The following is a 23467-nucleotide window of genomic DNA, read 5'->3' as shown; positions in this document are numbered from 1 at the left end:
GATATTTTGTATCTGCGTGTCCTACATTACAGGTGACATAAAAACGTTCCTGAAGTAGTGGCAATGCTAATGATTTTATCACAACAACGCGCTATTACTTTCAGTACAGCCAACAAATTTCTCCACTTGACACTCTTACAAGGAACAACAGGGAATCATTTGTGACACACTTTCATTGATGAGGACAAATTCTGATGTGAACTTAGCTAATGGGCTTTCATCTTATGATGGATATGAAATGTGAGAAGTCAACAATGCCATCTTAGTTGTAGGAGAACATAAGGACACACGATCCATGTTCAAAATTCATGAACAAAAGACATTCTGTTTCAATAATGATAAATTGCCAGCAGGAAACTTATAAAAGGATATTCTCCACAATAACTTTCTGAACAGTTATTAAATATTAAACTGACGCAGGCATCATTTTGGTTTTGATGTTTAAAAAACGTAATACCTTTATAGCAGAGACTAACGAAGATTAATTTACTTTATTGTTGCTCATGTATATTTAGCCTGATAAATGTATATGTGTGTACATGTACATATATAAATAGATATGGGAGATATATCACATAAACATCTTTAGCCTAGGGAGTAATTGTTGCTTCAATATCCCATATCTACTCTTCCAAGCTAAAACACAAGACCACAGTCTATTGCACACAGGCCAGCACACGTCTCCTGGCATAGTACAGCAGGGTCAGAAACATCTAGAGAGTCATAGAATGTCAGCGTCACAGCACAGTCAGGGCAAGCTGATTGAACTTTGTCTATACTGGGATTGTAGAATGTTTTGAGTGTTACTGAATGACTGTTTTGACAGATCAGGAAACCTGAGTAAGAAGTTTTAAGATAAGTCAGACTTTATTCTGCAAGAGACCAGCACACATCTTTCAAGAAAAGAAAGAATGGTTAAGATGTGTTTAATAAAACATTGTGTCTCATGTAGTTTACCTTCTAACCTAGCTTCCATGCACTCATATAGTGAGGCAAGAGGCCTGCAAGAAGAGTTTAAAAATAAATATTGGGACGTTGAAAATCTGATTATTATTATTTAAGCCATGGTTGTATTATTAATGTAAGCCTTCAATGACTTTACAAAGGCTGTTCAAGGGCAATAGCAAGGGAGTCAGCAGCATTATCACTTTTTCAGTGTTCATTGGTATTAGATTTGCAAACTTGTATAGTACAAGACATCATCCTAGTGGAATGAAGCTGAAAAGGAGAGTAGAGTATGCAAAGTTGTGAAACACCACTTGGATGATCAAAAAATGACTTGGCAAAGGTGTAAAGGGAGCTCAAGTTTTCACAGTACAGGCTTTAAGGCACATAAATCCTCTTTGTATTCCATTATTAAATATGTCTGCGAATCAAGATTAATAGTATCTCAGAAACAGAGATTACATACAAATAAGACTACCAAAGCCCATTATAGTCATCAATGTGGAATCAGAGTTTAAAGTCTTAACTCTCAGATTAATGTTCTCCATTCTTTAGATTCTTTTTCATTACCCAGGAAAGCACTTCTAGTATAAACACACAGATTAAAGACACTATTCAATCTGTAGAAGAAGATGACTATGCCCTGGTAGTATCCCTGCAGCTCACTTCAAAGAGCTAGTGTCTGCATCTCTCTCTACATTCTTTTTAGAACAGTAGATGGCTGCTTTGTCCAGAGGCCAGAAAGGCAAATGCCTGTGAATTACAACTCCCACCCGCTACCCAAGCTCTTCCTTCACCCTTCATCCTCACAGCTCCTCAGTTCCCAACCCACTTAAGTAGCTTCAACCTAAATACCCTGGTTTTTAGGGTGTTTTGCAGTGTTTCCCAGAATTTCCATAGGGGATTAAGCTCCACTTTCCCACAATGGGAACTGGCTTAATAACAATTTATTCTTTTATCCCCCTCCTTTACCAATATCACTTCCCACTTCCCCACCACCCTATGTTTCATGCAACTGCAAAATAGCCTGTATAATTTTACATTCCCGTCTCGGGGTCTGTTTTGGGGGGAAACTCAATCACGCTGCTCTATGGCTGTTTTATTAAATTTACTTTTCATGAACCAGAATGTAGTACAGAACAAAATATGGTATGGTCCCAATACTTGATTTTGGAGGAATAAATGAATTAGAAATTATGACATATGGAATTAGGAGTGCATTTCCTTCAGGTAGGCTTGCCAGATTTTTATCTGGCTAAATATCTAGCGAAAGGGAAAAGAAGACAATGCTGTGAAAATTTTGGTTACTTGGTGATATTGTCTCTGCTGCATCATTAAAAATGTTTAAAATGATTTTGAGACAACTTTTTCTTTTATCAAAATATTTCTACAATACTATGGGCTTCCAAATGTAAGCAGAATATATTGCGACTTTTTAATATAAATAAACAGCTTTGTTTGAAGTTGGAGGCATATTTCCCATGGTGGTTTCCATCTGTTTATACATAGAGATGGAGAAACTGGCACCAATATAGTGAAGTGATTACAGGGAAGTGATGCATTGGAATACAGGATGATAGACAAATTAAACTTGACACTGGAACTCACTATGCTGCTATCAAAGTAATAACATAAAATGTCTTAGTTACTTACAACAGAAAGTAAGGCTATTATGATTAAGTAAATATAAATTTTAAAAAATTTAGACCTCTAATTTCCAGAAAGAGATTGTGTGATACTTAAATAATAGCATAAGCTAATTTTTTTCTGTGTCATATATTTTCATAAGTTTTATACTGCCACCTCAGTATGTGATTGTCTATATTACCCTTTAGAAGATAAACTACTTCACAGTGATTTATAGAAATTGAGAAAATGTTATGCTTAGAAAATAAATTTAAGAAATCATGATTGTACACATCTGTAAATGTTCAATAGTCTTAATTATTACACACATACCATTTTGCATTGTTACTATATAATAAATTCTATACAGCCATATCTCAGATGTGTTTGAGTTTCTTTTATCTTTACTCCTACAACAGAAATGCAAGCCATTTCTATATAATGGCCAAAAGCAGAGCTATTGCAATTTAAAATTTTTAAATAAGTTAATGCAATAAAGATTTCAGGTGAAAGGAGAAAATATTTTACTGAAAGTGAGGGTGTGCACACGCATGTGTGTGTGCACAAGTGTGCAGTCATGTGCATGTAGGTGTATTCCTACTCAAGGCAGCAATAAATGTTCTCACTTTGCTTTAAAACTCTATTAAGATAAAATAATCATTTCCACTTAATAAGTAATTCAAAGCTAATATTTGCCTTTATTATCTAAAATGAAATAATTTAGCATATTTCCTATCATTTAAAATCTATGTTTGATCATTGCTTCATATTTTAATTGAGAATGTGTCAGGAGATAAAGGAGAAGAAAAAAAAGTTTTAACATCCATTTATGGGTTTCATTCATTCTGATCTCCCTCCCCCTGTATTACTATACAGGATAAAGCACATTACAATAGAAATAGACTGTTTATAATAGCTATGAAACATGCATGGTGTATTATTGTTGATATTCCTGAGTAGGAAGAATCATACCTAAAAATGACCCAACATAATAGAATTAAATAACATTTTAAAGCCATTTTTTTCAAAATGTATAATAATAATAGAAATCATAATAAAAATATATTTCAGTTGTCTTTTTGCCTTCATTTTGATACCTAATTTATCATGTCAATTCTTCAGGAATTAATAGAAAGACAAATTTTAAGGGAAAATAGTAACAAAAAACTATTTACAAATATTTTTCCAAGCAATAAAAGGTGCTTATAATATATTGAAACACATCATTTAAGAAATAGAGAACATTTTAATATAGATTATTAAAAATTAGAATTGTTTATAAATAAATCCTTCAATGTATAAAAAACCTCTGTATACAGTTTAGGTGCTATTCATATGTATATCTGTATTTATTTACATATGTAAGAATATGCATATGTATAATATATTCATATTTATGGTATTTTTATTCATATATCAACTGGATATGACATAAAATATAATGGGTTCTCTGTAAAATTTCAGTTTACTGGACAAGTCAACATATTAGGTTTTACAAATTATTTATTGTCTTACTTATTAAATAAGTATTTATTGAGTTACTACCATATGCAAAGTATGATGCTAGACCCTGGGTATTCATTGATTAAATTTAAAAACAAGGTAATCTATATACACTGTTGGAGGAAATGTAAATTAGTATAGCCATTTTTGAAAACTATTTTAGTTTTACTTTACATATAGTTACCATATGATCCAGCAATCCTAATTCTGCATATTTACCTGAATCTTTGAAATCAGTATGTCCAAGAAATATCTGCACTCCCATGTTCATTACAGTAATAGTCCCAATAGCCAAGTTGTGAAAACAACCCCAGTATCCATCAACAAATGAATGAATAAAGAAAATATGGTATATATACACAATAGAATACTACTATGCATCCTTAAAAAAGAAAGAAATTTTGTCATTTGTGACAACATGGATGGAATTGGAAAACATTCCACTAAGTGTAATAACATGGGAAGACAAATACTCCATGTTCTCACATATATGTGGAACAAACATGGGAAGACAAACATGGGAAGACAAATACTCCATGATCTCACATATATGTGGAATCCAAAACAATCAAATTCAAAGAAGCACAGAGTAGAATGGTTGTTACTGAAGGCTGCAAGCATGGGAGGATGGATTGTGGAGGAAGAATAAGAAGATAATTGTCAAGGGATACAAAAGAATATATTGCACAACATGGTGAATATAGTAAAAATAATGTATTTTAAATTTCAACATTACCAAGAGAGTGAATTTCAAACACTCTTACCACACAAAATAATAAGTATTTGAAGTGATGGACATGTTAGTTAGCTTGACTTAATTATTTCACATTGAATTCACATATCATAGTATCACTTTGTACCCCATAAATACATACAACTATAATTTGTCAATTTGTAATTTTAAAAAGTAAAAAGGAAATAAATAAAAACAGACAAAAATGTCTGCTTTAATAGAGCCTACAAGCTTGAGTATAAGAAAATAACTATTTTCACAGTCTTTTTATTTAATGTCCAGTAAGTCTTTGGGCGTATTTGTGTTTTCCCACATTTCTGAAAAAACTATCTGTGCTCATGTCTGATCACTGAAGGAAAAGTATACTAAGTACTGTCATTAAAAAGTTATCACTTAAATTATTAAAAATAACTTTAAAATGACAATTAGCTAGTGAAGTCAGTGTGAAAGACTGCCTTGTATTAATTGACCTGCTAATTAAAGGATAAGTACATCTTCAACTGAATTGTTTAAACAAATGAGCTGGTCTTATTTTTTAATTATGTAAAATAATTATTAAAATGTCAAGACCAAACTCTATGCAAAGATGATACAGGGACATCTTTTATAGACTTCTAGTTCATTTTAATTGCACTATATACAATTTGAAACATTATGATATATCTACAGATTGTTGAAAGTTTTGGATTGCAAGAAATCTTCAGAAGAATGAAAGTAAGGGCAGGGTAGTAGATCTAGTTACAAACTAGCTCACTTAGAATCATTGGGACTCTCTAGTCTAATGATTTCTTCTAAATTCTCAGGCATCCATCACATGTGAAATATTACCAGGATTGGCATAAAATATCATCAATTCGAAGTAGAGACTAAAGATTCAAAAACAATTCTTTTTGGAGAAAAGGGGAAAAAAGAAACAAAAAGATATTTAATTTTAAGATCTAAGTAATTGAGTAAGCAACAGAATAATTAAAATTATTATTCTTTTTCTTTGGCTTTTAATAAGAAAATTACAATGATCTTACCTATAAAATGAGCTCTGTTTGGTTCCTTCAAACAAATATACTAGAAAATTGATTTTAACAAAGAAAAACCTGAATTCTATCTCTGGCTGCTAACTGACATTCAGTAAAAAACATTCCTGAAATCCATTGATCTCATATCTTCAATCCTCTTTTAAGGACTGGAGTCCATAGCTGCAAAATATTCTGCATATTATGTGATATATAATTAGAACCCAATATTTTGAGCCCATGCAAACAAAAATATGTTACTAATAATGTAGATAAAGATGGTAATTGATATTTTCAATTTGAGTACATAGTCATATCATTACATTAGTTTTATTATCAAGTTTTGTGACTTCAGAAGAGACAAATCTCTTACTCTGTTCAGGAAGTTTGAATGCTCCCTTGAGAAGCGATAGTTCAGCTGAGTTCTGAAAGTAGAGAAGTATGTCAAACAGAGGTGGGGAGTTCATGCTTGATAGAAGTTATACAGTGTTCCTGCAGTAGAAAGGAGCATGTTGTGAGCCATCAAGGAAGTAAGAAGACCATTGTTCTTGGAACAGAAGAACCTGGGGGAAAGTGGTAAAAGATTAGTGAAGAATATGCCATGAGAGATACTGTAACCTAAGACTGATTGTACATTGGACTTATTTTAATTAGAGGTACAAAACAATCAAATTTGCCTTTCAAAATGATTTCACTGGCTGTATTATTTTGTATGGTTTGAGTGTGGAGAGTACTAGTGATGATATATTGTAGTGGTTGGAGAGGTAGTTAAGTAACATATCATGATCAAAATGAGATGTCTCAGGATCAGCGAGTTTATGCTGCAAAAACAAACAATATTAGGATGTTGTAGCTTACACAATACTAAATTTTCACTTATGTTACATATATTTCTAGTATGTCAGACGTAGCTCTCTTAATTTCAGGTCCCAGGTAATGAAATAGCCTTTATCTGGGGCACTGCTGGTGGTTCTTGAAGAAAGAAGTTGACAGAAATTGACTCCTAAAGCTTTTATTCTAAAGTGCCATATATCATTTCCTCTCATACTTTATTGGGCCAGTCACAGAGTCAACTCTGTAATTAATGGACCAGGGAAGTATTTTTAGAGAGAGGCACTGCAAGAAAGCAAATAGGAATAGACTAATAGTGAGACAGTTTACCACACATAAGGAAGAGCTTAGTTTTCATGATGTATCCTATGGAAAACTAGTGAACAATTTCAAACAGAAATTATTTTAAGGTAGTACATACATATACAGGCATCAAAGCTAAGTTAGAAATTTTAGTATTTATTACTCAACAAACCTATTATTCTGCTTTCTGGACTGTATATCTTAAAAGACATAATCATGATAATATATCCTGATATTATCCTAAATATTAAAGTGCTTGAGTTTTTCCAAAATACTTTAATATCCACAAGAAAAACATGTGAGCTATCTGGAAAGACTTAAAAATCTTTTTAGGAAGATTCAACTTTACCACCAGAGTACAATATAAAACTATATGTATGGAAATGTCAACTAAAAGGGCCAGCAAAAGAAAAAATCCACACAATAATTTATCTTTGTTTACTCCAACAATAACTAGATACAATATATTAGAGAAGAAAATGCGTACTTAGGTATAAATGTAAAAATAACAGTGCAAGACTAAAGTGATTAGAAACAAAACTTTATAAATTAAAAATAAAGAAAATGTAAAAAATGATAAACACTTTATTGTACCCTGAAAAAACCTAATAGTGGAAACATGGTGGTCTTTACTATATTAATATACACATTAAATTTAATTCTCATTTGTGGACAAATAGAATTTGGTAGAGAAACGTCATATATTTTTGATAAAGTTCATCTGGAAAAGCAGTTTCACAGAATATCCAGGAAAATAATTGTGGAAAAAGAGTAGTTGATGATATAGGTCCTTTTCTGTGGAAAATTATACAATAGAACCACAGTAACTGAAATAGAATGGCATCAATACCAAAACACATATAGATACACAGAACAGAAAGCCTCATATTTATGAAATCTATTATAATATAAAGTGTCGATTTTAATAAATTAGCTAATCGAAGAAGCAAATAAATTATAAAGTTATTTAAATTAATATAACCAATTCAAGACTAAAATTAATATATAATTTATATTATTTCATATAACTGCATAAGGTTTTTCTAAAGTAAAATACGTACAGCAGAAAACATAAAAAGAAATTCTGACACTTGTACTTCACTTTCTCTCCCCACATTTTGCATTTTTGATGTTACCATTTACATCTCTTTACATACGATATCCCTTAACAAATTATTGTAGTTATTATCATTATTATTATTATTATTATTATTTTGAGACAGAGTCTTGCTCTGTTGCCCAGGCTGGAGTACAATGGCACGATGTTCGCTCACTGCAAACTCTGCCTCCTAGGTTCAAGCAATTCTCCTGCCTCAGCCTCCCGAGTAGCTGGGATTACAGGCGTGTATCACCATGCTCAGCTAATTTTTGTATTTTTAGTAGAGACGATGTTTCACAATGTTGGCCAGGCTGGTCTCGAACTCATGCCCTCAGATGATCCACCTGCCTTGGCCTCCCAAAGTGCTGGGATTACAGGTGTGAGCCACTGTGCCTGGCCGCTATTATTATTTTAATAGTTTTGTCTTTTAACCTTCATGTTAAAGATAGAAGTGATTTAAACACCACTATCACAGTATTAGAGTAGTCTCAATTTGACCGTGTACTTACTTTTACCTGTGAATTTTATCTTTTCAGATGTTTTTGTGTTAATCATTAGTGTTGTTCTCTTTCAGCTTGAGGAACTTCCTTTAGCATTTCTTGTAAGACAAGTCTGGTGGTGATGAATTCCCTTCGCATTTTTGTTGTTGTTCTGGAGTGTTTTTGTCTTTCATTTCTAAAGGACATTTTTGCTGTGCACAGTCTATTTGGCTGGCAATTATTTGTTTTAGAACTTTGGGTATGTAATCTCACTCTTTCCTGGCTTGCAAGGTTTCTGTTAGGAAGTCCACTGATAGCCTTCTGAGAGATCCTTTATATATAACAAGTTTTTTCTCTCTTGCTACTTTTAAGATTCTTTGTCTCTGAATTTTGTCAATTTGATCACAATGTGCCTAGGAGGATTCTTTTTTGAATTGATCATGTTTGGGATTCTTTGAACTTCCTAAATCTGTAGTTCATATGCCCCCAAAGATTTAGGAAATTTTTAGACATCATTTTTTTTAAAAAAGCTATTCGTCCCTTTGTCTCTTCTCCTTCTAGTACTCCCATAATTCTTGTATTTGTATGTCTAGTAGTATTCCATAGTTTCCTTATGCTTTCTTTACTCTTTTAAACATCTTTTTTTTATTCTCCTAATTGGTTACTTTAAAATGACCTATCTTTGAGTTTTCTATTTCTTTCTTTTGTATGCCAACTCTTCAATTGAAGCTGTTGATTTTTTATTTTTTTCATTGTATTCTTCAGCTCCAGGATTTCTGTTTATTTTATGCTTTCTATTTATTCACCAAACTTCTCTTTTTGTTCATGTATTTTTTTTAATTTCATTTAGTTGTCTGTCTGTATTTCCTTGCATCTCATTGAATTTCTTTAAAATAGCTACTATTTTAGATTATTTTTCAGACAATTTGCATATCTCCACTTCCTTGGGGTTGGTTACTGGAGCCTTTTAGTTCCTTTGGTTTTGTCATGTTTGCCCAATTTTTTGTTATCCATGTAGCCTTGTGTTGATGACTGTGCATTTGAAGAACTGAACTCTACTCTCAGTTCTTAACATTGATTTTGAAAAGTTAGCTCTCCAGGCTGATAGGGTTGCCTCTAGGATTGTAGTTAAATGGGGCTGGAGTCAGTTCACATGGTTGATGCTGGGTCTACAGTGGATACCGCAGTTAGTGGCCTATTTCCAGGGGTTGTAAGTCTGATCTAGTCCCTAAGTGCCCTGGACTGTCTCCAGGACTTCATTCTATGGGGCTGGTACTAGGATAAGGGTACACTTTAGGGTTCGCATATCAGCCAATTTGTTATCAGGTATACTGACATGTGTGGCTTCTTCTGGGTCTCTAGGAGGGTTCCCATGGGATCACTAGATGGACTGCTAGGCTGGCTGGTCTGCTCTAGTCCATGGCGCAATGTGCTGGATCTAAGACTCATGGTTGTTTTAGGTTCCCAGTCAAGAACAAGATCTTCAGACCTGTATCCAGTTCACAAATACATGCATTTCCAGGTGGGTTTCTGGGTGAACAGGCTGGCTCTCAGACGGCAGTTGAGAAGGCTTGGAGACAATCTATATAGGGCTCTTCAAGATCCACAGTGGAACCAAGGTCAGTGTATCAGACTGTAGGGGTATTGTTGAATATGCCTCCTTCCAAGTCCCCAGGCAAGCAAAACTGCTCTGTGCCCATAGACAAGAGGGGCTGGGATCAGGATACAGGGATGTTTAAGGATTGGCTATAGGAAAGAGATTATCAAGGTTACCACAAGGACTCAGATGAGCACATCTTCCCACAGAGACCTGGCAGGGCAATAACTTCCCCCAGACCACAGCTGAGAGGGACTATAACTGAGTTTCAGGGCTAATTCAGTATCTGCTGTGGAAATGATGTTGACAAGCTTGACCTGGTGACACAATTGGGTAAGAATGTTAGGAGTTCTCTATGCAAGCAGGATTGCTCACAGATGAAAGCTTAGAGGGACTACAACTGAGATTCAGGCCCCTTTCAAAAACCTCTGTGGGATAAAGTTCAGAAAGCATGTCAGGAGTTTTCTGTAAAGTAGGATAACTCTGGGGCTGTGGAAAAGAGGGACTATGGCTGAGACAGGGCCCCTTCAAGATCTGCAGTGAGACAGAGTCTGGCAAGTCTTTTAGTGGTGGCACAAATGGATGAGTCTCCCTCTGGGTCCTTGTCCAAGGAGCACTAAGCTGGGATTACAGCAGAAGGAGGCTGGAGCTAAGTTACTAAATAACTTTTAGGTCCATAGTGGTGACTGATATCAGAGTGCAGACACGCCTGTCTTCTAAAACACTAGTGTAAGTGATTTCTCCTAGACCTCCGGATAGATGGTTTTGGTAGTAGGATAAAGCCTAAAGGTATCTGTAGCCTTGCCTGTCAGGGAAAGGAACACTTTCTGGGTCTGAAACTAAGAACACGATCAGTGAGCCTGCCACATGTGGTGTGGGTTTGCAGTCTCAAAATGATCTTTCTAGGTCTTGGGCTTCACTGGGGTTTCACAACCTCCTACCTGATGTTCAAGGCTCCCACAGTTTTGTCTGTGGATGGTTGCAGAACTCTTGTTTTCATGAGAAACTTCTGGCAGATTACTTCCTATTGTTCCATCTTGCTCAAAAATGACATTGCTTTATTATTAAAGAAAAATTCAAGAAATTCCAGTATTATAGGACAAGGGGAGCATGTGGTTCATAAGGGTAGAAAAAAATTTGTTTTTGAGTAGAAGTAATTTTGAGAGCAGCAGTGTTTGTTTAATGAATTGATCTTTCCTGTGAGGATTTAGAAAACTAAATCTCTATGGATTATTTAGAAGAGCGTGGGAAGCAAGTGAAATTCAATCTGTCTCCCAGAAGAGGTGACCACTTCTACATTCTTTCCTCCTCATCTACCTCTTCAGGAATGATGGAGGAGGCTGAGGGAATCAGATGGGCAATACTGAGAAAAAATTACTAATTAGAATGTCGATGTATATCTTTCTGAAGACTTGTATAATAAAATATATAAAGTTGTATAATTAGATAAATATATTCTTATGAAAATAATAAAATATGGACGGGCACAGTGGCTCTAGTCTGTAATCTCAGAACTTTGGGAGGCCCAGGCAGACAGATTACCTGAGGCCAGGAGTTTGAGACCAGCCTAGACAACATGGTGAAACCCTGTATCTACTAAAAAAACAAAAATTAGCTGGGCGTGGTGGTGGGCGCCTATGATCCCAGCTACTCGGGAGGCTGAGGCAGGAGAATCGCTTGAACCGAAGAGGCAGAGGTTGCAGTGAGCCAAGATCATGCCACTGCAATCCAGCCTGGGCAATAAGAGCGAAACTCTGTCTCAAATAAATAAATAAATAGCAAAACATGAAGATATAAAATGTTGGGAAGAGTTTTGGTCAAATATTTAAGATTTTTAAAAATAGCTTCATTGATTTGATAATATAATACTTATCATTCTATGTTGTCTTATTTTCAAACTACAAATAATTTAAAATTAAATGAATCTAAAGTTAGCCATTATGCAATTTTGACAGTTCAATCTAATTGTAACATTTTCATTTCTTTTGAAAGTCTTATTTTCACTTTCATAATAGAACATTGACTTTTTAAATACATTTGCCATATTTTTGTAATGAATGGTATTGTTTTCTCTTTTATTAACATCTTGGGAGATTGACCAAATATGTAAAAATGTTTACACCATAAAGTATTTCTTAAAATGTAAATGGACTAGTAACATTGGTGGCTATGTTTGCAAACTTTGTCTTGCTGGTTCCACCAGAACTATTCTGTTATTCACAGGCGAATTTAATTTGAACAATCCCTGTTTGCTTTCCCATCTGAATTTGATCAGAAGGCTGCATCTTTTTCTGTTATTTTCAAACTTTATGCAGGCTATAGATGCTTCATATTTCATAATCCTCTGTCTCAAATTAAAACTTTTCTAGATATAGCATCATGTCATCTGCAAACAGGGATAGTGTGACTTCCTCTCTTCCTATTTAGATGCCTTTTATTTCTTTTACTTGATTGCTCTGATCAGGATTTCCAATATTATGTTGAATAGGTGTGGTGAGGGAGGGCATCCTTGTCTTCTGCCAGTTTCCAAGGGGAATGCTTCCAGCTTTTGTCTGTTCAGCATGAAGTTGGCTGTGGGTTTGTCATAGATGACTCTTATTATTTTGGAGTATGTTTCTTCAACGCCTCATTAATTCAACATGAAGGGATATTGAATTTTATTGAAACCTTCTCTGCATCTATTGAGATAATCACATGGTTTTAGAATTACTTCTGTTTATGTGATGAATCACATTTGCTGATTTGTGTATGCTGAACCAACCTTGCATCCCAGGGATAAGGCCTACTTGATTATGGTCGATTAGCTTTTTGATGTGATGCTGGATTCAGTTTGCTAGTATTTCCTTGAGGTTTCTTACATCTATGTTTATCAAGAATATCGACTTGAAGTGTTCTTTATTTGTTGTGTGCCTGCTGTGTTTTGATATCTGGATGATGCTGGCCTCATAGAATGAATTGAGGGAGAAGTCCTTCCTCCTCAAGTTTTTGGAATAGTTTCAGTAGGACTGGTATCTACTCTATTTTATGCATTTGGTAGAATTTGGCTGGGAATTCATTTAGTCCTGGGCCTTTTTTGGTTGGTAGGCTTTTTATTACTGATTCAATTTTGGAACTAATTATTGACTCAAGTTCAGGGATCCAATTTCTTTCTGGTTAAGTTTTGGGAATTTATCTGTGTCCAGGATTTTATGCATTTCTTCTAGATTTTCTAGTTTGTATGCATAGAGGTGTGCATAGGAGTCTCTGATAATTTTTTTGTATTTCTTTGAGGTCACCGGTAATGTCCCCTTTGTCATCTCTAATTATGCTTATTCGGATCTTCTCTGTCCTTTTTTCGTTATTAGTCTGGCTAGCAGGCTATCTTATTAATTTTTTCAAAGAACAAACTCCTGGATTCACTGATCTTTTGAGTGATTTTTGTGTCTCAATTTTCTTCAGTTCAGCTCTGATTTTGGTTATTTCTTGTCTTCTATACTAACTTTGGGGTTGGTTTGTTCTTGCTTCTCTAGCTGTTCTAGTTGTGATGTTAGGTTGTTAATTTGAGATATATATATAACTTTTTGATGTGGGCACTTAGTGCTACAAATGACCATCTTAACATTGTTTTAGGGGTGTCCTAGAGATTGTGATATGTTGTATCTTTGTTATCTTTAGCTTCAAAGAATTCCTTTATTTTTGACTTAATTATTTACCCAAAACTCATTCAGGATCAGATTGTTTAACTTCCACATAATTGAATGCTTTCGAGGAATTTTCTTAGTATTGATTTTTATTTTTGTAGCACTGTGGTCTGAGATGTGGTTGGTATAACTTCTAGAAAACCCCCACAGTCTCTGTTCAAAAGCTCCTTGATCTCATAAACAACTTCAGCAAATTTTCAGGATACAAAATCAACATATAAAAATCAGTAGCATTTCTATATACCTACAACATCCAAGCCAAGAGCCAAATTAGGAACTCAATCCTATTCATAATTGCCACAAAATGAATAAAATGTCTGGGAACATAGATAACCAGAGTTTGAAAGTATTATAAACCACTGCTCAAAGAAATCAGATATGAGACAAGTAAATGGAAGAACATTTGATGTTCATGGATAGAAAGAATCAATATCTTTTAAATGGCCATAATTCCCAGAGAAATTTACAGATTTAATGCTATTTCAATCAAATTACCAATAACATTATTCACAGAATTAAGAAAAGCTATTTTACAATTCATATGGAATCAAAAAAGAGCTTGAATAGCCAAGGCAATCCTGAGTGAAAAGGACAAAGCTGGAGGCATCATGATACCTGACTTCAAACTATAATACAGGGCTACAGTAACTAAAAGAACATGATACTGGTGCAAAAACTGGCACATAGACCAATGGAACAGAATTGAAAGCCCAGAAATAATGCCACACCCGTACAACCACCTGATCTTTAACAAAGCTGACAAAAGCAAGCAATGGGGAAAGGACTCCCTATTCAATAAATGGTTGTGGAATAACTACCTAGACATACGCAGAAGATTGAAACTGGACCCCTTCCTTACACCATATACAAAGTCAACGAAGATGGATTAAAGACTTAAATTTAAAACCAAAAACTATCAAAACACTGGAAGATAACCTAAGAAATAACACTTTGGAAAAACAACTTGGCAAATATTTCATAATGAAGATGCCAAAAGCAATTAAAATTTTAAAAAAAGAATGACAAATTGGATTTAATTACATTAAAGAACTTCTGCACAGCAAAATAAACTATCAACAGAGTAAATAGACAACCTATAGAATGGGAGAAAATTTTTGCAAAGTATGCATCTGACAAAGTTCTAATATCCAGAATCTATAATGAACTTAAACAAATTTACAAGCAAAATAACAAGCAACTCTATTAAAAACTGAGCAAAGGACATAAACAGATACTTTTCAAAAGAAGACATACATGTGGCCAACAAACATATGACAATAAATGCTTAACATCAGTAATCATAGAAATGAAAATCCAAACAACGAGACATCATCAAACACCAGTCAGAATGGCTATTATTAAAACGTCAAAAAATAACAGATGCTGGCAAGACTGTGGAGAAAGGAGAACACTTATACACTGCTGGTGAGAGTGTAAATGAGTTAAGCCATTGTGGAAGGCAGTGTGGTGATTTCTCAAATAACTTAAAACAGAATTACCATTTGACCCGACAATCCCAGTATTGGTATATACCCAAAGGAATATAAATTTTTCTATCATAAAAACCTATGCACGCATATGTTCATTGCGGCACTATTCACAATGGCAAAGACATGGGATTAACCTAAATGCCCATCAATGATAGACTGAATAAAGAAAATGTGGTACAAATACACCACGGAATACCTTGCAGCCATAAAAAGGAACAAGATCATATCCTTTGCAGCAACATGGATGGAGCTGAAGGCCATTATCTTATGAAAATTAACCCAGGAATGGAAAAACAAATATGCATGGTCTCATTTATAAATAATGAGAACACATAGACACAAAGGAGGGGATAAAAAGACACTAGAGCCTTCTTGAGAGTGAAGAAAGGGAGGAGGGAGATGAGGATAAAAATACCTATTAGGTGCTATGTCACCTGACTGATGAAATTATCTGTACACCGAAATTCCATGACACCTCCCAGCACTTTTGAAGGTCAAGGCAGGCGGATCACCTGAGGTCAGGAGTTCAAGACTAGCCTGGCCAACATGGTGAAACCCCATCTCTACAAAAATACAACAATTAGCTAGGTATGACAGTGGGTGCCTGTAATTTCAGTTACTCAGGAGGCTGAAGAAGGAGAACCGGTTGAACCCAGGAGGCGGAGTTTGCCGTTAGCCAAGATTCTGCCATTGCACTCCAGCCTGGGCAACAGAGCGAGACTCTGTATCAAACAAACAAACACTCCATGACATGCAGTTTACCTATATATCAAACCTGCACATGTAGCCCTGAACTTAAAATAAATTTTAAAAAAGAAAGTAACCATTTTTTTAAAAGTTTAATATTTCATCTTTCAAATTTCTTGAATATTCATGTATTTATGTAATACATACATTTTATAATAAAAAGTCCTTATAGATAGAATATTTAAGAAAAAGTCATTGCTCATAGTCTGAGTGCAGAGCTTCATAGTATGTACATTTATTTACATTTTATTCTTATATGGATACTATTTATATAATCAACATTCTCAAAATAAATTACCTGCATGAGCCAGCACCTAAAAATCTTTTAAAACTTTTATTTTAAATATAAGTAAGGGCTGGGTGCAGTGGCTCACACCTGTAATCTCAGGATTTTGGGAGGCTGAGGCACGTGGATCACCTGAGGTCAGGAGTTTGCGACCAGCCTAGCCAACATGGTGAAACCCTGTCTCTACTAAAAATACAAAAAAAAAAAAAAAACAGCTGGACATGGTGGTGCACACCTATAATCCCAGCTATTCAGGAGGCTGAGGCAGGAGAATTGCTTGAAACCAGGAGGCAAAGGTTGCAGTGAGCTGAGATCACGCCACTGCACTCCAGCCTGGGCAACAAGAGTGAAACTCTATCTCAAAAATTAATAAATATTAATAAATAAATAAATGTAAGGATCTACTGTGAATATAATTACTCTGTCTAAGACTTTGTGGAACTAGAATCTATGTACAAAAAGACAACAAACAGTCAAAACTGTGCACATGTCAGAGTAACTGCTTACTCTGCTGTAGACACCAATTCTTTTTTGACCTGGCTTATTTAATGAAGCATATATTTCATTTTTAACCCAGCTGCCTTATAAACAATAGTAATCAATGTGATTGCAAATGTTTATTTCTGACTCCTTTGGTGAGTACAGACATTGTTCATAGGGAAAGACTATACATATTTAAAAACAATTCACTTTCAAATGGTTGAAAAGGGGATGGGGTCTATAATGCTCTTACCGTAACAAAAAAGAGCCTACTGGCCAAAAGTCATGAGTTAGTTTGTCAAATTAAGGTCACTCAATTGAAGATGAATTTTTAAATTCTAAATTATTGGGATAATGTTCCCAATATGAGATAATAACAAAGATAGAAAATGTAGCATTTTGGATATTTATAAAAAATTTCAAAAACTTACCATTATAAATGTCAGTTAGGTGGATTTTAAGTCAATTTTTGTTTTTGTATTTGTTTTTTAGCTGAAATCGAAAGGGATTATCTGTCTACCTAGCCAGTTAGCTCTCTTTTTCATTTAAATTGTCAAAAGTCAAGGTTGATCTTCTATTTTGTGCTGAGTGTAAAATGGAGCACAATCACACAAAAGCTGGGCATGGACAAAGGTCTGTGATCTGGGTAGACAGACTTGCATAAGGCTAGAATTGCTGTTCACTGCAGCAGCAAATATCAGGAGTTAACACCTGGAGATCAGATTCTGATTTGGGTTCTTGATTGGTTCATTTTGTATTAAGGAATTTAACTTCCAAAGAGAGGTCTGGCCATTGTCTCAGCCCCTGAGAGACAGGTTCTAAACCTTTTGCATTTCTTAAGTGATGGCAGTGTCTTTGTTATTCATTGTGTGCATCGCTGGCCACAGGTGACAGTTCATGATGTTCCCCTTAATAGTTTATGCTAGTGAGATGACTCCGTGGTAGGGGTTGGTCACATCAAAGCCAGGCTTGGGGTAGAAGGTTTGGCCATGGGCCTCATGAGACCTCCATACTGGGGAGTGGGGCTGAAAATTAAGTTCAATTATGTAAGCAATGAATCAGTCATGCCTATCTCATGAAGCCTCAATAGGCACTCTCAAGCTGAAGCTCTAGTGAGCTTCTTGCGGTGGCTATACTTTACTATTATTGCCAAAAATTGATGCTTGGAAGAATAAAGCATCCCTGAAGATAATGGAAATTTCACATTTAGAAACCTCCCAGACTATCTGGCTGTGGTGAATTATGCATGTAATTCCAGCACTTTTGCAGGGCTGAGGCAGGAGGATTATTTGAGGCCAGGAGTTTGAGACCACCCTGGGCAACACAGTGTCAGAGGCATTTGAACAAGAGCAACTCCATCTTGAACAGGGGCTGGGTAAAACAAGGCTGAAACCTGCTTGGCTGCTTTCTCAGTAAGTTAGGCATTCTAAGTCACGGGATGAAATAGGAGGTTGGCACAAGATACAGATAATAAAGATCTTGCTGATAAAACAGGTTGTTGTAAAGAAGCCAGCCAAAACCCACCAAAACCAAGATGGTGAGGAGAGTGAACTCTGGTAGTCCTCACTGCTCATCATATGCTAATTATAATGCACTAGCATAGAAGACACTCCTGCTAGCATCATAACAGTTTACAAATGTCATGGCAATGTCCAGATGTTACACTATATGGTCTAAAAAGAGGGGAAACTTCAGCTCCTGGAATTGTCCATGCCTTTCCGAGGAAACTCATGAATAATTCACACCTTGTCTAGCATATAATCAAGAAATAACCATAAAAATGGGCAACCAGCAGCCCTTGGGGCTGCCCTGCCTATGGAGTAGCAATTCTTTCATTCCTTTACTTTCTTATAAACTTTCTTTCACTTTACTGTATGGATTTGCCTTGAATTCTTTCTTGCATGAGTTCTAAGAAGCTTCTCTTGGGTCTGGACTGGGACCTCTTTCCCATAACATTAGCAAGACCTCATCTCTAAGAAAAGTAAAAAATAGAAACCTCCCAGAATTCACCTTATGCATATCTTTTCCTTAGACTGATTCTAATTTTTATACTTCTTCTATAATAAAATTGTAATCATCAGACATAACACTTTCCTGGGATTTGTGAATGTTTCTAGTGAATTATTGAACCTGAGGGTAGTCATAGAGACTCCTGAATTTGTAGCTAGCTATTGTGAAATGATGATGCTTCTGAGGATCCTTGAAATCGATGGTCGTGTCTGAAATGAGTGCAAACTTTGGAAATTGTTTTCTCAGATGTTGCAGTTTAGCTAAGCTCCTTTGCAATTATTAAAAGTAATACTGAGTTATAGTATTGGATAAAACATAATTTAAACTCAGATAAATTAGAGGCCTAGTTACCAAAACAGGTTTTCAAGGAAGGGTTCGGTCACAAAATGCAGGTCTAATTACTAGAATTAGGTCACACTGAATTTTTCTAAAAATTTTATAACCTGAGGCGCCCTCATTACCACCCTTATCTTAGTTGTTAAATCTCTGGCTTTTTTTTCCTCCTAAAGGGTTTCAGATTTAGTTTCTGTTATATACAGAGAGCTATACTATAAATATGAATAACTTTCAAGACAATCATCGTGTAATATTTATACTTATTATTCAACAGCAATAGAATTTTAAATTTTCTTGAAAATTAGAAAGTCAGCTGGCCAGGCGCGGTGGCTCACGCCTGTAATCCCAGCACTTTGGGAGGCCGAGGAGGGCAGATGATGAGGTCAGGAGATCGAGACCATCTTGGCTAACACGGTGAAACCGCGTCTCTACTAAAATACAAAAAATTAGCTGGGCGTGGTGGTGGGTGCCTGTAGTCCCAGCTACTCGGGAGGCTGAGGCAGGAGAATGGCATAAACCTGGGAGGTGGAGCTTGCAGTGAGCCGAGATTACGCCACTGCACTCCAGCCTGGGCGACAGAGCGAGACTCGGTCTCAAAAAAAAAAAAAAAAAGTCAGCCGTAAAATAGTCAACTGAATTGTGTGAAAAATGCATTTTATTCCTATGCTGTCCTTTATGCAAACCAATGCTGGAAACCTACTATGACAAACTGGTAGTTTAGTGGCAAAAATACTAAATATAAATTAATTTGGTATTATTCTAACAGATGGAAAATCTTGTCACATCTTTAAAAATATGTGCATTTAAGCCTTTGGTCTTATCTTTTAAGTATATATATTTGTATACATTTGCATAATGTATAATACAATAATTTGTATGCATTGTTTATGCATTTTAAATATATGCATATATTTTAATTAGATGCATTTGAAATTGATAGAGGCAGGAGGCAGAGAAAATCTAGGCAGGTAGGTGGGTCCGGAGTGAAACCCCACCTCTAAGCCAAAGACAGTTTAGAGCCTGAAAGCCAAGCTACAAGTTAAATCCTCACACTGGATTGAGAACTTGTCTTCCTGTTTGGCATGTGTTCCTCTGATTGGTCCCTATCCTTTACCTATTTTACTTATACCTACCCTTTCCTAATTTGTTTTTATACACTGTCCTGCCCATCTTTGAGTGGTGTATTTTCTTTAACCGTTTTTGCATACTCACAAACCAATCAGCACACACTCCCCATTCTGAGTCCATAAAAGGCCCCACATACAGCCACAGGGGGGGAATTTTCCCACCTTCTGGTAGGGGAATCATCCCCACCATGTCCCCTCTCTGATGAAAGCCATTTTCATCATTCAAAAAAATTCTTCTCCACCCTTCTCGCCCTTCAATATCCTGTCTATCCTCATTTTTCTCGAGCATGGTACAAGAGCTTGCAAACTGCTGAATGCAGGTACAAGCTATAACACAGGCAAGCTGGGGCATGCCAGCATGGCCGAGTGAGGCTGGGGCGGGACATGGCTGGCCAGGGGACTCTGGCTTGCAAAGTGACTGAGAAGAAAAATCCTGCATCAAAATCCTACTTGAACAAATAGCGAACATTAAATAGAATAAAAGTATTTCGTAAGTTGCTAATTTCATGAAGGAAATGAAGTGTAATTGTTCTGTTCTCAAATGTGATATTGAATACACACACACAGAGTCAGTCATATGACCAATTAAAATTGGATATATCTTAGAAAAAATGTTTGCAATATTATAATTTTCTATTTGCTATGCACTTCTCAATGTAAGGGAAAATATTACTATGTTCTCTTCAAATCCTAATAAAAGACCATTCTCATTGAGCACTATTTACGAATCTGGAAATGTAGGTTAAATGACAATATCAAAATGAGGGACTTCTAAATTACTTTTGCAAGAATTATTATTTCAATAAAGTATATAAAACGTTTTGGCAAAATGCTCTCAAGGAAATGGAAAGACCAATCGGGGTACCAGGTGAGCTATAAAATTTACTTACAGAGTATATTTCTGCAAAACTAAAATCAAAAGTAACACTATTTGTTAGTCTGTGAAGGGAAAACAATAAAATGCACCCTGATGAATTTCAGGATTGAGCAGCTTGTTGTCAAGAGGTATTTAGTTTCCTGAAGTAGAGTCATTGTAGCAAATAACTGACCGTTTGCATCAAGAGAATATATTTAATTGAAAGATACCAGTTGTGTGGAAAGTATTGGCATTTAGACATTAGTATGTTCAACCTCATCAGAACAAGTAACGTTATCTTGGAATGTGAGACATAATTAGCTATGCTATGTCTCTCTTTAACCTGTGATTTAGAATCCATGCATTTTCCATTTTATTTGATCAAATGATTTTTAAACAGCTTGGGAACTGCTCAGCATACATATCTACATAAAAAATATGCTAAGCATGTAAAAATAAAATTTCACTCTCAAGAAAATTTAACTCTCATAATATCAGATAATCAATTTCATTATTTGATACTGTTTACACAGAGGAAAAAAGAGAGCAAAAACTTTTTAAACTGCATTTGTATGAGTAATTTATATTCATCAGCTTCAGGTATTTAAACAGTAAAAGGACTAATGAAGCACTGGTGACTGAACACCTATTGCTATGTTCCTTTATTATTTTTCTTCTTAAGCCTTAATGAGCTGTAATTAAGCAAAATAGGAGTCGCTGGTATTTTGTCTTGAACATGCTTTATTATAACAAAGAGTAGTGACAAGTAGCTGTATCTCACTTCATGAACACCAAACTTACTGCAGATATGTAAATGAGAAGCTACAAAGCTAGAGAAGAGCCTGGAGATATTAACATCTGTGTGAATGAAACAGCCATTTCACAACTCAGTGGACCTTAAACATAGCAGACACTGAAATCTGTTCAGTACATGGGGTGGATTTTTAAGTATGTTCAATTACTGCTTATCTCCCAGCTGTTTTTTGAGCATGGCTTCTGTAATATTAGTGAGTTCTGCTTTGACATCACTGACATATAAACATTGTGTCCTTGATTAACAGTTACTACCAGACTAAATAGCCATTTTAAAATCATAAGTTCAAACTTGAATTGCACCATGCTATAAGTCTCTCCCTTGGGGTGAAGAGGTTAGAAAGTACTAAGAAGTAGAGAAAAATAAGAAGAATGACCTCTGACAATCTTGATTGTTGTGAGTTTTATGTGTTACCTTCTGAGTATGAATATTTCATGCCTGATTATATGTAAAAACATTTCAACATAAAATATATAACTATTTTTAATGAGATACTTGGAAAATCAAAAACAGGTTTGAATAGGGAGTGTTCAATCATAAGAAGGTGATAAGCATTTTGAAAAACTATATTTTTCTCCAAAGAAAATCAAACATTATATTAATCATTATTTAAAAACAAAGACAGTCTTAGGAACTTTGAGATGATTTTTTAAACTATGTGTAAGGTTATTACGTTACGAATACTTGCGTGTTCGGAATTGGTGGGTTCTTGGTCTCGCTGACTTCAAGAATGAAGCTGCGGCCCTCGTGGTGAGTGTTACAGTTAAAGATGGTGTGTCCAGAGTTTGTTCCTTCTGGTGTTCGGACGTGTCCGGAGTTTCTTCCTTCAGGTGGGTTCGTGGTTTCGCTGACTTCAGGAGTGAAGCCGCAGACCTTCGCAGTGACCGTTACAGCTTTTAAAGGCAGGGCGTCCGGAGTTGTGCATTCCTCCCAGTGGGTTTGTGGTCTCGCTGGCTTCAGGAGTGAAGCTGCAGACCTTCGCTGTGAGTGTTAACAGTTCATAAAGGTGGCGTGTCCGGAGTTGTTCATCCCTCCCAGTGGGTTCGTGGTCTCGCTGGCTCTAGCTGGCTTCAGGAGTGAAGCTGCAGACCTTCGCGGTGAGTGCTACAACTCATAAAAGGCAGCGGCAACCCAAAGAATGAGCAGCCGCAAGATTTATTGCGAAGAGCAGAAAAACAACCCTTCCACACAGCGGAAGGAGACCCCAGTGGGTTGCTACCCCTGGCTGAGGTGGCCAGCATATATTCCCTTATTTGTCCCCACCCACATCTGGCCGATTGGTCCACTTTACAGAGTGCTGATTGGTCCTTTTACAGAGTGATGATTGGTCCATTTTACAGAGTGCTGATTGGTCCGTTTTTGCAGAGTGCTGATTAGTGCGTTTACAAACCTTTAGCTGACACAGAGCACTGATTGGTGTGCTTTTACAGAGTTTTGACTGGTGCATTTACAAACCTTTAGCTAGATAGAAAAGTTCTCCAAGTCCCCACTCAACCCAGGAAGTACAGCTGGCTT

The 23467-nt window shown here is 35.7% G+C and overlaps 1 long non-coding RNA gene across 4 annotated transcripts in view; it reads right to left on the bottom strand.

The window, feature by feature from the left end:
• Positions 1–23227, bottom strand: part of LOC107968063 (uncharacterized) — a 45822-nt gene extending 22595 nt beyond the window's left edge. For 2 of the 4 annotated variants that reach the window (XR_010150506.1, XR_010150507.1), the window contains exons 1-2: positions 22626–23217; positions 6191–6380 (exon numbers count right to left, since the gene is read on the bottom strand). This is a non-coding gene — a long non-coding RNA (uncharacterized LOC107968063). Of the gene's footprint in view, positions 1–6190; positions 6381–22625 lie in introns of all 4 variants that reach the window. The other 2 variants (XR_010150505.1, XR_001708943.4) reach the window with 2 other exon arrangements.
• Between the last annotated feature and the right edge of the window lie 240 nt (positions 23228–23467).

Source organism: Pan troglodytes, chromosome 14 (genome assembly GCF_028858775.2).
Source record: "Pan troglodytes isolate AG18354 chromosome 14, NHGRI_mPanTro3-v2.0_pri, whole genome shotgun sequence".
Taxonomy (NCBI): Eukaryota; Metazoa; Chordata; class Mammalia; order Primates; family Hominidae; genus Pan; species Pan troglodytes.
Note: the sequence above shows the minus strand (reverse complement) of the source record. Positions and strands in the feature narration are given on the sequence as shown.